Here is a 12,890-nt window from a genome sequence, read left to right as displayed (position 1 = left end):
AGGCTGTAACGTCTTGTCTGTGCTCTTTTACAGGCGGTGCCGTTTTAAATCTGTCTATAACGCAAGGAATTGGAAGGTGAGTCTCTTCAGTATAAATATCGTTGGCCGATACATCGAATATAGAATAGTAACATGTTGGTCTATCCGGAAAAGATATCTTTTGAATCGTGGCAAAGAAATAAAACGCAAAGAAGCCTCGGTAATTGCTATCAGCTGAACCTCGAATCAGGTTGCAACAAACAACCAGGTTGTGGCCACCCCCTAGAGCTTAGCTTAAGTTTTGATCGATGAGGGGCAACTGGCATGATAAAAGTGGCAAACACAGCGAACCGATTTACAAGCGCAACATAGGAGATCGCTGGTAAAATGTGGAATCCGTTTCACCCACTGCTTGTACTCCTTCGGCAACTACGTTTCAAAGCGATCTCGTGTTCACCCTCGTGATCTTTTGCTCCTGACGATTGCCTACTTGTCCCCATCGGCAAGACCTTCTTCGCTCAGTTTTTCCACCCCGCGTTCATTATCCTTCACCCCACAAGCAACGCTGCGCACCCCCTCTTAATCATAGGGCAATCGCTTGGAGAACTGTGCAAGTGGCTGCAGTGACGCCGGGTGTTCATTTCTATATCCGTAAATACACCTCAGGGGTAGCTCCGCCACGTCTAGTTATTTCGATATAATTGGACGGCGGTTGAGGACATAGCTGGATGGCTGTCTGTTGTCACCAGTTAGCAGTTACGTCTATTGGTGAAACATATTTGGAGTTGGTCGCTGATGTTGATTCGAAGGAATCGTTGACTGGACACAACCGCAGTACAACGTCATAACAAAATTAAGTGTTTGGAGAGGTGAATCAATCCGGATTGGACCATGCCGTTATGATAGCTTCTAAGGTGGAGATGGGCGCGCGTGCGCGCGCGCGCGCGCGAGCGAATTGATACGCCTTCTACAGGGCGAAACGCTGGTAATTGTCTATTTCACTCCAAGTCAGTGTTGTTATCACCTCCACGCGACCTCCTAAGCCGTAAGAGACATGTAACTATCTCCAGTAACCTAACTCGGACGCCACGAAAGTACATACGCGTTGATAGACGGGATGCCGCTGCGGCCATGTGTTACTACGACATGTCGACGGAGGCACTTAACATTGCATTACTCATCCTTGTTGAGCTGAAAAGTTTCCCATTCTATTCTACCTTTGATAGTGCTTTTTTGCCCCTTTTTTCCATGAATCCATTTTTGCACTCGCTTCACGACACTTCTAGCCAACTAATAGTTGTTCGAAGTTTCCTCCTTTTCAGTCAGCTTTTTCGAGATGATTATATTTCTCAACTTCGAAGCTACGACCTCTTGCGTTCGTTTCGCCGGTGCCTACTGCTGTTACCTCAACAGTCATATTGCTGGCCTCTCCCCTTTCCCCTCACATGGCATTTATCTTCAAAGATACATCTTTTCCTTCAGAGATAGGCGTGGATTTTCCTCAAAAATGTTTTTCTCGAGAGCGCTTCTACAGCCATGTCACCCCCATGCACAATAACACCCCTGTGGCCAGGGCCGCAATTCCTCGCCACGGATAGCGTTTTGGAACAAGAGGGTGGCAGGCCTTCGTGTGTCTCTCTTTGTCTGTCTGTCTGTCTGTATGAGACTTTCTTTGTAGTCGATCAATCAGAGCTGCTTCTCTATTTCAGGGGTTTGTGGCAAGTTCGTACGCCGTCACTAGAGATAGCTGGTGCCTCTCTGCTACTTTTGCGTTATTGCACTCCTTTCGCATACGCATAAGTCATTTCTTTCAAGGCCATCTCTTATCGCAAACGCTAGATCAGTAGAAAAGGAGGCGGGGGATGACAAAGATGGCGGGAAAAATGCCGTGAAAGAAAGCCGTGGAGGGTACAGAAAGTGCAAGAAGTCGATCGAGAGGTCGCTGTTGTGTTCTTTAGCTACGAAAAGGAGTTCGGCGAGTCGAAATCTAATAGTAAGAGCGGCGACCAGCGCGTGCGAGAGGCTTCTTGCGCGTCCAGCTTTCGTCCTTCGTTACCCTTTCACTAGGACGCATAAGCCACATACTCCGCACAGTCAGTCACACGTGGCGGGCGAGGTGTAAAAGAAGCATTAAGGCGTCAAGCGACACCAAACGAGGGGTATGCAGGGCGTACAAAGGAGTTAGGTGGATCATAGAAGCTAGGGCGATGCTCCCGATAATGATGACGCTGACTCTGGCGTTGCTGTAGAGTGTTCCCTATGGGAAAAAGTTGGAAATGAAAATTTCCTCACTGCATACATATGTTCATACATGCGAGCTGCGCCCTGACTGAATATTATGGCCCTCAAATATTATCTAAGCGATCGCTTGTAGAGAAATCGCCAACCGGCGAGGGAAATATTAGGTAGGAGCTCGTAGCGGTAGTAGTTGTGGCCAATGGATCCGACATGTGAGGAGTTTCGGTGAAGAGTTTGTATAAGTCTAACGCGAACGAATGTGAAGTCTAAAAGAAGGTCGAAGTATGAAGTACAGAGAGAACGAGAGAGACTTGCCTTGTTGGTCATGTAAGGTCCTATGGTCGCTCGGTAGGGCGATGTGGCGCGACCAGAGAGCGAAAAAATATGGCTTTGAAAGGAAGGGTTGATTTAAGCAGGCAAGCTGGATCAGTCAAGGGAACCAGAAAAAAGTGAGGATAGTCTACTTGGTGAGCAATGAAACGTGCTGTGTGCCGATTGGACTTCCATAGTTGTAAACGATAAAAAAATAAAAATTAGAGCAAAATGTGCGTAAGCAACGGACGCTGATGCATGACAAAATTTTTTACTGTTTATTTAAAAGTCATAGCGATGCACAGAAGGCGAGGCTGTAGAATATGGTGTGTTTTTAATAGAGGTTCGGCTCTACCTGGAAATAGTTGAAGGCAATCATTATAGTTACATGTAAAAGGTTTCAGTTACAAACAAATATCACGCCAGCAGATGGATAACGTCAGCTTTGAACCATACGCTCTGCTTATATCCTGAATTGCGAGTTGATTTCTCAGCATTGCTAAAACCTATACAGAACGAAAAATGCTCCAGACTTACGTCCCACGGTTTCGGTATTCCGTACCTCGCTTCTCAACTTCTGACAGGTAGTCCGTTTGGTTATATTGGACTGTTGAAAAAGTATTGGCCGTTTTCGAGCCAAAATTGAAGTAAATGCTTTTTCTATGTCTTAAAACAATATTATGAAACAAAATATATGCCATTTTTATCGTTGACCTTCTGCGATTTTTCTGGCAACACGATAAGCCCATCACTGTGGAACTTCTGTGGTTTCTAAGCAAAAAGTTGTGAGAGAAGTAATTTTTGCATCCTATTATTGAGACTAAATTAACACCATCACGGAAGTTCTGTAGATACCGAAACAAATGGCAGTTTAATCGTGCAAAACTCGAGCTATACAGCGGATGTGTTAGAAGTTCCCATCTAAGTTCTGTCGGGTAACCAATATGTATGTGGTCTGACGTTGCTATCGTAAATGACTTTGTTTTTTTCACTGTTGGTGTCAGTACAGGTCCGAATCAGTCTTTTTGCCACAAGCGGTAGCAGGGATCCATAGTGCACGATTTATTTCTAAAATTACGAAATATATAGCATTACCTTCTTTGGCGTCAGCCTGACCTTTACCACAGATTATGAAGCTCGTTTTTCTAATTCCTTTTTATTTGTACATCATGATAGTAAGTGGCTTACTTTAGATCACTCGTAATCAACCGTTTTAGAAATGGCTTTATTTCGTTAGTTTCCACAAAGTTTCACAGATGGATATAGAGCAAAGCGTTTTACTGTCAGTCTGTGTAGCACGTAAACATTTTTGTCGTCGGCTTTCCTCAAACGGTTTAACGTTGTTTGATGGGAAATGTTTAGCTCTCATGCGTCGGTTTTAATCAAGCTCATCAATCTTTATCGTGATTTGTCGACCACTGCAACGAGTACCTTTCACATGGATGTTCCCGCCGACACAATTATCTTTAGGCCATTTCCTCAGATAACGCATCTCGACAATTAATAGCATAAAATTTTTCCATAGGCTTGGCCAGTACTTGGGCCTTTGTCATCATAAGATTGAAAAGTATAGCAAAAATGCTTCTCTATTCCTCGTGGCGCTCTATTTCATGTCTGAATACGGGTATTCCAGCAATTGTAGCACGCTTAGTGCTAGCAAATTTCGGCTTTCAAATAATGCCAATGGGACTCTAGGAAACGGTCAGTACTTTCTCGATGACCCAATACAAGCAATAGAGCAGATTAGAGTCTTAGTATATGTACACACACATACATACATAAACACACACCCACGTACTGATTCTTCTCCGAGTTTGTTGTCATTTAAGGCCACACTCAACGTTACATTTCAGGTACATACAGCTGGTTCCTAGATTGCCGAGAATTTCGATACTAGCGCTATTACGATTAAGGCTTTTAAAAACAAGTAGCCCCTCGACAATTCGATGATGTGCATGCACCCCCCGTAACGTACGTTGTTATGGGCTTGGTTGGGTGTTTCTCTTTTGTCTAATAAAGCGTGCAGTAAGCAAGGCTCCAGCGTGTCCTTTCTTCTGGAGGCCGTCGGAGACTATTTTCATGCAAAACTATTGCTGGAGTTATGTACGCCGGCAGACTATCCGACTGTAGCAGTAATTTCAAATCAGATGTAGCTTTCATCATATTATAACGAGCGGACAACAATAATGTCCGCAAATAACTTCTTTCAGTAAACATTGTCGTCAGTCGTATCGTTGAATCAGTGACGCTAAGCCTCTTCCAATTTCGGTTACGTTTTGTTTACGAACACAACTGGACTTTGATGTCAGTAGCCTCGATAGTCCTGCTTCAAGGTCTATCTTGGCGTGAGCACCTTCACGCAGCCATGATTCGAGCCGGAGCTATCTTGAAATGAAGCTGCCTTCACGCCCCAGGTAAATGATATTGTCCGTGATAAAGGGGTCAGCTACAACTAAAGCAATTATGAAGTCTATAACCATAGCTTGCATTCATTATGCCGTTACCAACTGTAAAGGCTACGTATCGATTAATGACGACGAAAGTACACTTTTCGGAGTTATGATGAACCATTACATATGTCCCATCGCATGTCACCATCTGCCGTGTCCAAGCAGGTTTCCGCTTTGCAGTAGCGTTTGAAGAGCAGCGAGACGGAGTGTGTAAGCGAATGAATGAAAGAGAAAGGACGCAAGTAAGTGAGGGGGAGTGAAAGCGACTCGGGGCAGAGGAAGCATTCGGGCAAATTCGCAGAGGGGCGGCAGTTCAACAGCCAGGAAATAACAGTCGAAGTGGAAACACTTCGAGTAGTCGAAGTAGTGGTACAGGCGCAAATCGTTAGTTTTTAGAGATTTGCCGCCTCTCCTCATTCTCGTCCACCCTCACCCCGCTACTCTAAGCTGCTTCGCTGACGGAGAATCGGAGGCTGGGGGCTCTCACGGGAAGCTATTGCCGTCTATAGCAGTTTCTTACCACTATTCGACAGCATCAACAGAAACAGCGGCAACGAAGTGCTTTCAAATCAGTGTATTCACTGTGCACTCACTTTTCCCTTTCTCCTTCCTTTTTTTTTAAATATGTGCATGACGACGTTCTATTAGACGTCGAATAGAGCGGCTATAGACTCGTTCGTCGGTGGCGTTCCTTTCATGTTGTTATTGTTGTTGTCGTTGCAGTCGCTGTAGTTGTTGTCGTCTGCTGCGATATTCATTGGCAGAGGCATCCCACCACGGCCGACTTGAAACTGTCTCTGAGACATAAACGTAGTCGCCCAGGGTAACGTGCATGCGGCAGACGAAGAAACGTGTCGTTACAGGCTCCGTCTTTAGCTTCAGACAGCACTTGCTAGCTATCATGATAATATTTGAATGTACATAGGTACCTGCGGGGGACGAGAGCTAAATGAACGCTTCCACTAACCGACCACGACCGCTGACTGGTACAAGAATGTTAGTGTGTTATCTGCACCTCGACTGTTGGCAGAGCTTGCATGAGTATTCAAGCACTATTTATTTATATGGCTATCCGTCTTAATGTACAGGAGAAAAGCGTTCAACTGCATAGTATTGTGTTAGGCGATCATAGTGAGAATTGTTATGACTCTGCTTATTGTGGGGTAGTCAATCCAAACGGATTTTTTCAATGCTATATTTAACTTTTTGATATTGAACGCTCTCGTATGGAATATAAACACTGAGTTGTTTCCTCGAGTACGTGCCACTGGCTTGTGTCTGCCTCCACATTTATGAAATTAATGTTGATTCTCTGACGAAAAAACGTTGTTTTTGTAACGAACTGTGTCGTACTCGCGCTGTCAAATCGCCTCGAAACTTGTCCATCCAGATCGACCGAGCATGGCCTTTGGTACCTTGGCCCAGGCCACTACGACCGTCAACGGAACGATGACTTGCTTGAGGTGTAAACAAAGTTTTATCAGCTCAGACTAGTGCCTCCTCCAATGCTCTTACTGTCAGGCCATCAGCAGAGTTCACGTCGTCACGTCATTGAGGTTGTTGGCCGGGGTTTGTCGACCTGCAGCCTCTGCTGGTATGGGCTTGATGGCTTCATCGTCAGGTTACGATAGGGGGTGCGTGGATGCACAACATCATAATTTCGTTGCGTCGCTCCGCCAGGGCCCATAATGCCTGTAGTTCCCTTAACTTCCCGACTTCGCGAGAGGCGCCGCCGTTGGTCCCCCTCAGCTATATTTCGTGGTTTTGACGAAGACAACGAAAAGCATGCCCTTGGTAGGAGTTCGTATTGTGCTATTATTAGTTCGCGGGCCACGGAATAGTGCGGGGTTAGCATTCAGGGGGAAACGGAGGCAATGCGACCCATTGCCTGTTAGTGTGTAAAAACCCTCGTTTGCGGCGCGTACCAAACCCGGTCGCGTGATGCCCCCGATGGCCGCGGTCATTCCGCCAAATTTGCCTAAACAACGAAGGCTTACTAACAGCTAGACCAAGCGTAGGTTGTTCAGCGATAAGTAGTTAATAGCTTGTGAGAAATAGGGCATTAAGTGTGGATCACCCGTTATTCAGTAGGCCTATACCAGTCTACGCCTGGAATCACTAATCTCTATGGAATTAAATGGATGCCCGTCATCGAAGCTGATGCCAATGTTGCATGCGAGTCAACCCTGTATGTGTCCAACCGCTTGATGCAGGAACGACATGTAAAACAACAAACCAAGCACATATACTCAATAGAATTAATTATGTGTTAAAACGAAAAACTGTCGAAACGAACCATGACTGCATTGGTTGGATTAGATGTAGGTTTATTTAGAAATTTGCTACTGCCGCCATTGTTAACACCGGCCGAATGTGTATATTTTCTCTTCTCTTAAATGATTATTTGTATGTATTTTTGTACAAAGATATTTTTTCTAATTTATAGTATGTTACTACAATTGACGTTCAAACGTTGGACGTCGTCTTCTTCATGGATGTTCCTACTTCGTAACACGTATTTGACGGCTATAATACGTACGTATGTAGAAACTGTTGTTTAAGCATGTTAATTTCTCCGTTTAGGTTACTGCTGTAACGTCAACTTTTAGCTGGTCGTTCACCTGATGTGCTGGAGCCCCGATTTAAACGTACGATTACACAGCGGTTAAATGGTATTACTTAATTAAATAATCGTATAGTTTAACTAACTTATACATGCATATTTCCAATGGAGATTTCGCAACGGCCGTTGTTCCTAGTACCATAACTGTTCATCTCTATTTGTATTCGCTATGCAAAGTGTGCGGTATCCGAAGAGCCCTTCATCTATCTGTATCTTTTCGACTTGGTGTGGTCGAAGGCCCCACATCAATACTCACCAAAACTCGTATGTCTACGAATTGTTGACGTATGTATTTGCCTGCGCGTGTCTTCCTGGCGTATCCTACGCGTGCGATTTGAGATTCCGTCGCTAGTTCAGTTCGGTCAGCAGAGGGCGCTCGTCGTTTTGTCCATTCCATCTCGTTCTCAACGGGGGCGTCTGAGCGATCACGGTGATGTCGGCTGCAGCACCAGCAGCGGCGATAGTAACAACCGCGAGCCGCTGAATATTAGCGGACTGTCCCTCATACTCTCCTTTCCTACCGCTCCCTTACTTTGCTAGTCATTCGTCGGGCGAGTTCTGTAGCTGTATTTGCGGGCGCCGCTGGATGTTCGCTCCGCTGCTACTTGCGCCAGTTGTCCACTACTCCCACTAGTATGACGCTGGTCGTACAGGCCATACGGCATCAGAAACAACTAGCGCTGTGTAATCCTGCACTTCGTCGATTCTGGTGATCAGTCGGTCGTTAGTTCGTGGGGTTGTTCAGATCGCTGCCAGCCAAAAGCAACAAGGAGCCGTGCTGTGGCCGGTGGGACCGCCGATTTCGGCCGCCCCACCAAACCACGCGGATTGAGCCGGTGCAACGATGACCCAGCCGTGACTCGTGGTAAGGTTCGGTGGCACAAGCTTCGCTCTTCTTAGCGCTCTCCTCTTCTCGATTTCGCGATCCTCCCGTAGCGGAGATAGTGGCACTCGCTCAGCTTTATCAGCTTTTATACAAACCTATATTGTACCATGGTTTGTTGTGCATAGTGACTGCAAGTCGAGCCAGAAAAGCTAGGCGAGATGCAGCTGAGCAGAGTGTCGAGTCAGACGCATGGACATGTAATACGGTGCTAAAGGTGACGACAGCGCTGAGGAAGGAAAAAGACAATTGAAATTGTGCACATATTCTTTGTCCTGTCGATATCGTACGGCACTCCCTAAGCGGCTTGGCTGTTTTTTGCTTGTACTTGCATACTGGATTTCTGTTTCAGCCTTACTGAATAACAGGCCAAGCCGGGCCGCTAAGCCATGGGTCATGAGAGCATTCAGCTAGCAAAGGCCTATTTGAAACTGAAAAACCAACAACAGCCACGATAAAGAACAAGTTGCGTTCCGGATTTATTTCTAGAGTCCGTTAAATTCAAGCAGCCAAAATAGCTATGTCGAGTTTTGGCCTGCCCCTAGCAGTTATATCGCTTTTGTTGCCTCTACATCAAGTATTGCCAACCGTCCATCGAACGAATTCTGTCCCAATGTTTGGCAAGGAGCTGTCCTTCCTAGCGGGTGGCCTGGGCGGACACCATCTCGTCTTCGTTCAGCCTTCGTTGCATACTGACTTCAATCTACTAAAACGGTGGTTGAAACGTTTCGGATAGCAATACGATGGCGTCCGCGGCACCGGGGGTAGCTGCGGACACATGGAGATTTCTCCGGCATCGCTATTAGCAGAGTCTTGGCATTCAGCCAGAATGGTGCTTACTCGCGGATTTCTGTTGGAAGAAGTCTCGATCAAAGGACAGATGCACAAGCTGAACGTAAACGAGAAAATCTCGAAAGATACGCAACGGTAAAGAAATCGGACCACTTATTGAAGAATCAAGTGTAACGGCCTCGTACCGTTGGGAATCATGCTTGCAAATAACTCACACCCATAAAAAGATACAGGATGTTCAGTAAATCACCCGACCCAGATGAGCCAAAGAGTTACGCAATCCGTCCTGGAAGTAGCAAGCATTCGACAAAAACCCAACCCGCTCGAACTTCACGTACAGAGTGCTACGCAAAATACAGAATGTGTTACTGCCGTTTAATTTGCCATCCACTGGTTACAGCTGCACCATTGCTATGATTAAATTAGAGATATAGAACCATCATATAGCCTGCTCCGTCGTAACTGAGGCGCTTCCGATGACGCTGACTGTTTCATATTGAACGAATGGTAAATCGAGTCGAGTTATCCTCACTTATTCACTCGAATCAATTTTCCTATGCTCTCACCTTGCACCACCAGCCGTGCTACATAGCTTATTGGCCGATGTTTTACTTATCGACATGCCGACGGACATTCAAATCCGCTTACATCCGATGTGAATAGACTCCCGCAGTGCATCAGCGTCACAGGTTCGTCGAAATCATCTAGCTGGTTGGTAGTTTAATCACAAATTTCACCGGCGGCCACGTCCCATCGCCTCAGGCCCAGCCAGTCCCAATCGCTCCGCCGACCCGTCCTTCCTCGTCGCGTCAGCGCCTGTCCATGCAACGAATATTGAATCGATGACGTAAACACGTCTAACGATAGGCAGTAATGCACTGCGCACGTGAGATGGATGCCGCCTGCTCTTGCTTTTACTGTTTCTTCAGTCTATGACGAATCCATAGGACTATGAGCCTAGATGTATGAGAGAGTGCCGTCAAAAACGACAGGGGTCTTAAATGATGAGAAATGCTGAGATGTACCAATAGCATATCGAATACATGTCGTTCACCAGCTAAATCGCTTCGTTTGGCCTCAGTCATAACAAATGGGCGCAACAGAGCAGTCAGCAAGCGCACCAGAGGAAATCGGTATGTATTTAAATACGCCATTGTCTACGCTAGCAAAAAGCAGCCTGTGATCGAGTAGAGACTGATTTATATTCCACGAGCAAAGAATTGGAAGGAAGGGCTTAGAAGTTATATCATAAAGTTGAGATCGTAGATCAACTAGTACTTGTCTACGAGCATAAAATTTAATATGACTGAATAATTTTTATTTATAATACGGTTAAATATATGTTTGCCTATATATTACGCATATGCTACCTGCAACTAGCTATATATATATGTGTGTGTGTGTGTATATATTAGTAAACATTTTTCTCTGTACCATCAGTCCAGCCAGTGGCGCGTGCGAGCAGCGGTCCTCTGAGACAAAAAGCCGTGTGTGGGTCGGACCCACAGAATTGTTTCGGGTTATGCGCTCACGAGGATACGTAACCCGTCATTCTGTGATGAGTATATGCTAGACTAAAGTAGTCACGCACATGATAACTACCCAGGGATCCTTTTCTGATGTCTCTCTTTGGCGTTCTTATTGCGTCAGTCGCTTTTTCATTCTGTTTGCTTGCACAGCGAGAACGAGGAGTAGCACACAGAATTTTTGCAGCCGTTGGCAGCAGCCTCGTCCATTTGGACCTTAACATCGTCTCCGTAGCGCTCTGTTCTTTGACATTAAGGACCTGTACTGCGGGGCAGGCTAAAGAAAACAGAGCGGTGTGACGATAGCCATGTTCATGTCTATCTACAACAGCAGCAGCAGCAGCCGCCGTCACCGATGCCGAGAGCTTCTGGTCCTATAACTTTCCTTCGTTGAGGCACCAGCAAGCATATATAGGCAAACGTGTATATAAGGAGAAGGCTAGGACGACAAAACCCATCATTAATTTGATCATTTGTCCGTCATTAATGTTCGTAGAGAGGAGAGGAAGCAGCCGAGCGACGATGACGCCTTTGGCGCTGCTGTCGCCGCAGACGGCCGCAGCACCGCTAGTCCACGATGAGCAGAAGCAGCCGGATTTGTAGCAGTAGCGACGCGACAGCAAGAAGCTTCGTACAGAAAGGCCGGAAAGGCAACGATCATCTGCGAGAAAGACGCTGAGAATCTGACCCCGGAAGCCCCCGAAATCCTGCTGTTTCCCTGTTCACCTCATCCATTGGGATATTGCGCCCTCTACATTCTCGCTTCGTTTTAGCGAGCTCTCATGTCTCCATGTCCATCGACTAGTTTCGTTAGCGTGCAACCGACCGACCGACCGACCGACCAGCGTAATCATACAGCTTATAAAAATAATAATAATAATGTAATTATTATTCATTTATCTTTTTATCCCGTCGCGACTTCCCCTCCTTCATCTCCTGTTTCTCCCCTCCGCCGCCCCCACTAGACCAGGCGAAATTCCCTGGTTAGCATCTCGGCCCCCCTGAGAAGCAACCGCTGAAGGGGAACGCCAGTTGGGATGGTTAGTGCCCGTTGGACGCCACGTCGTCACAGTCTGTGGCGACGGGGGCAGCAGCGGAGACCTCGTCGTCGATATATTATCATCAGGCCCCTCTCTCGGTTGCTGCTGCTGCCACTACCGCCGTCTGCAATGGAGGGCAAAAACCTTCATTACTTGGCTATTCATGATAGATCATTGTATCGTACTTTTGCTGCTCGGCTTGCAATTGCTACAGCAGGCTCCTACGCAGATGCGATGCCGGCGGCTTGTGCTATGCACTACGTAACGATGTAGATACTCGTTTGTTGCGGCCGCTGTAAAACCACTACGACAAGGACAGACTGCCGCGCGGGGTTCTACTATGCGCTAACCCATCTTTAGCTCTGGGAGACAAGCAGCTATCAGTTGTCGCAACCCGGACAACTATTACAGTCTGAGACCCTACATGGTGTTACATGAGGGTAGAATCAGCAGTAAAACTCGTATAGTCGCCACTACGCAAATAACACCCGTGATCACACTAACGTCGAGTAACTTTAACACCCGGCGTGCAGCGTCCACGGCGACTCGAACTCTTTTCCAGCAAATGACGTCCGCACACAATGGAAATTTGTGTCCCCCGACAACCATAAGGGCATAAGCCGTCGTTGGCTTCGTTGTTACGGTAGCTGTAATTGTTGCCTTTACTTGTCCTAATCGTTAGTGCTACTGCAGACAGCGGAAACTAAGGACTTATGAAAAGATGCCACAGAGAAGTCCTTAGAGTGCGAACTAACTGAGTTTAGCTAAAAGAAAGGCTATCAGTTTTAAGCCAACTTGCCGAATGTTGATTACATTTATGACGCTAATCAATAGCTGGACAAGCAGCTGGAATGGTGTGAAACGACCATAACTGGCTATACGAAATTACACACTAAAGCTTTCCTTTTTTGAGCTGTACGTATGTATCAGTCTAATAGCATACGCCAGAACGTTTTTTATTTGCTTTTTTGAAAAAAAATATATATATATATATCCTAACATAATATTCTATTCCATACTTTTGTTTGACTCATTTTAGGGCAATTC

General features: G+C 46.1%; 1 long non-coding RNA gene across 1 annotated transcript in view; it reads left to right on the top strand.

The window, feature by feature from the left end:
- Positions 1–104, top strand: part of LOC147752438 (uncharacterized) — an 82,417-nt gene extending 82,313 nt beyond the window's left edge. The window contains exon 3 of the long non-coding RNA XR_015314057.1: positions 34–104. This is a non-coding gene — a long non-coding RNA (uncharacterized LOC147752438). The remainder of the gene's footprint in view (positions 1–33) is intronic.
- Positions 105–12,890: the final 12,786 nt, after the last annotated feature.

This window comes from Varroa jacobsoni, unplaced genomic scaffold, assembly GCF_002532875.2.
Source record: "Varroa jacobsoni isolate VJ856 unplaced genomic scaffold, vjacob_1.0 scaffold_1255, whole genome shotgun sequence".
Classification (NCBI taxonomy): domain Eukaryota; kingdom Metazoa; phylum Arthropoda; class Arachnida; order Mesostigmata; family Varroidae; genus Varroa; species Varroa jacobsoni.
Note: the sequence above shows the minus strand (reverse complement) of the source record. Positions and strands in the feature narration are given on the sequence as shown.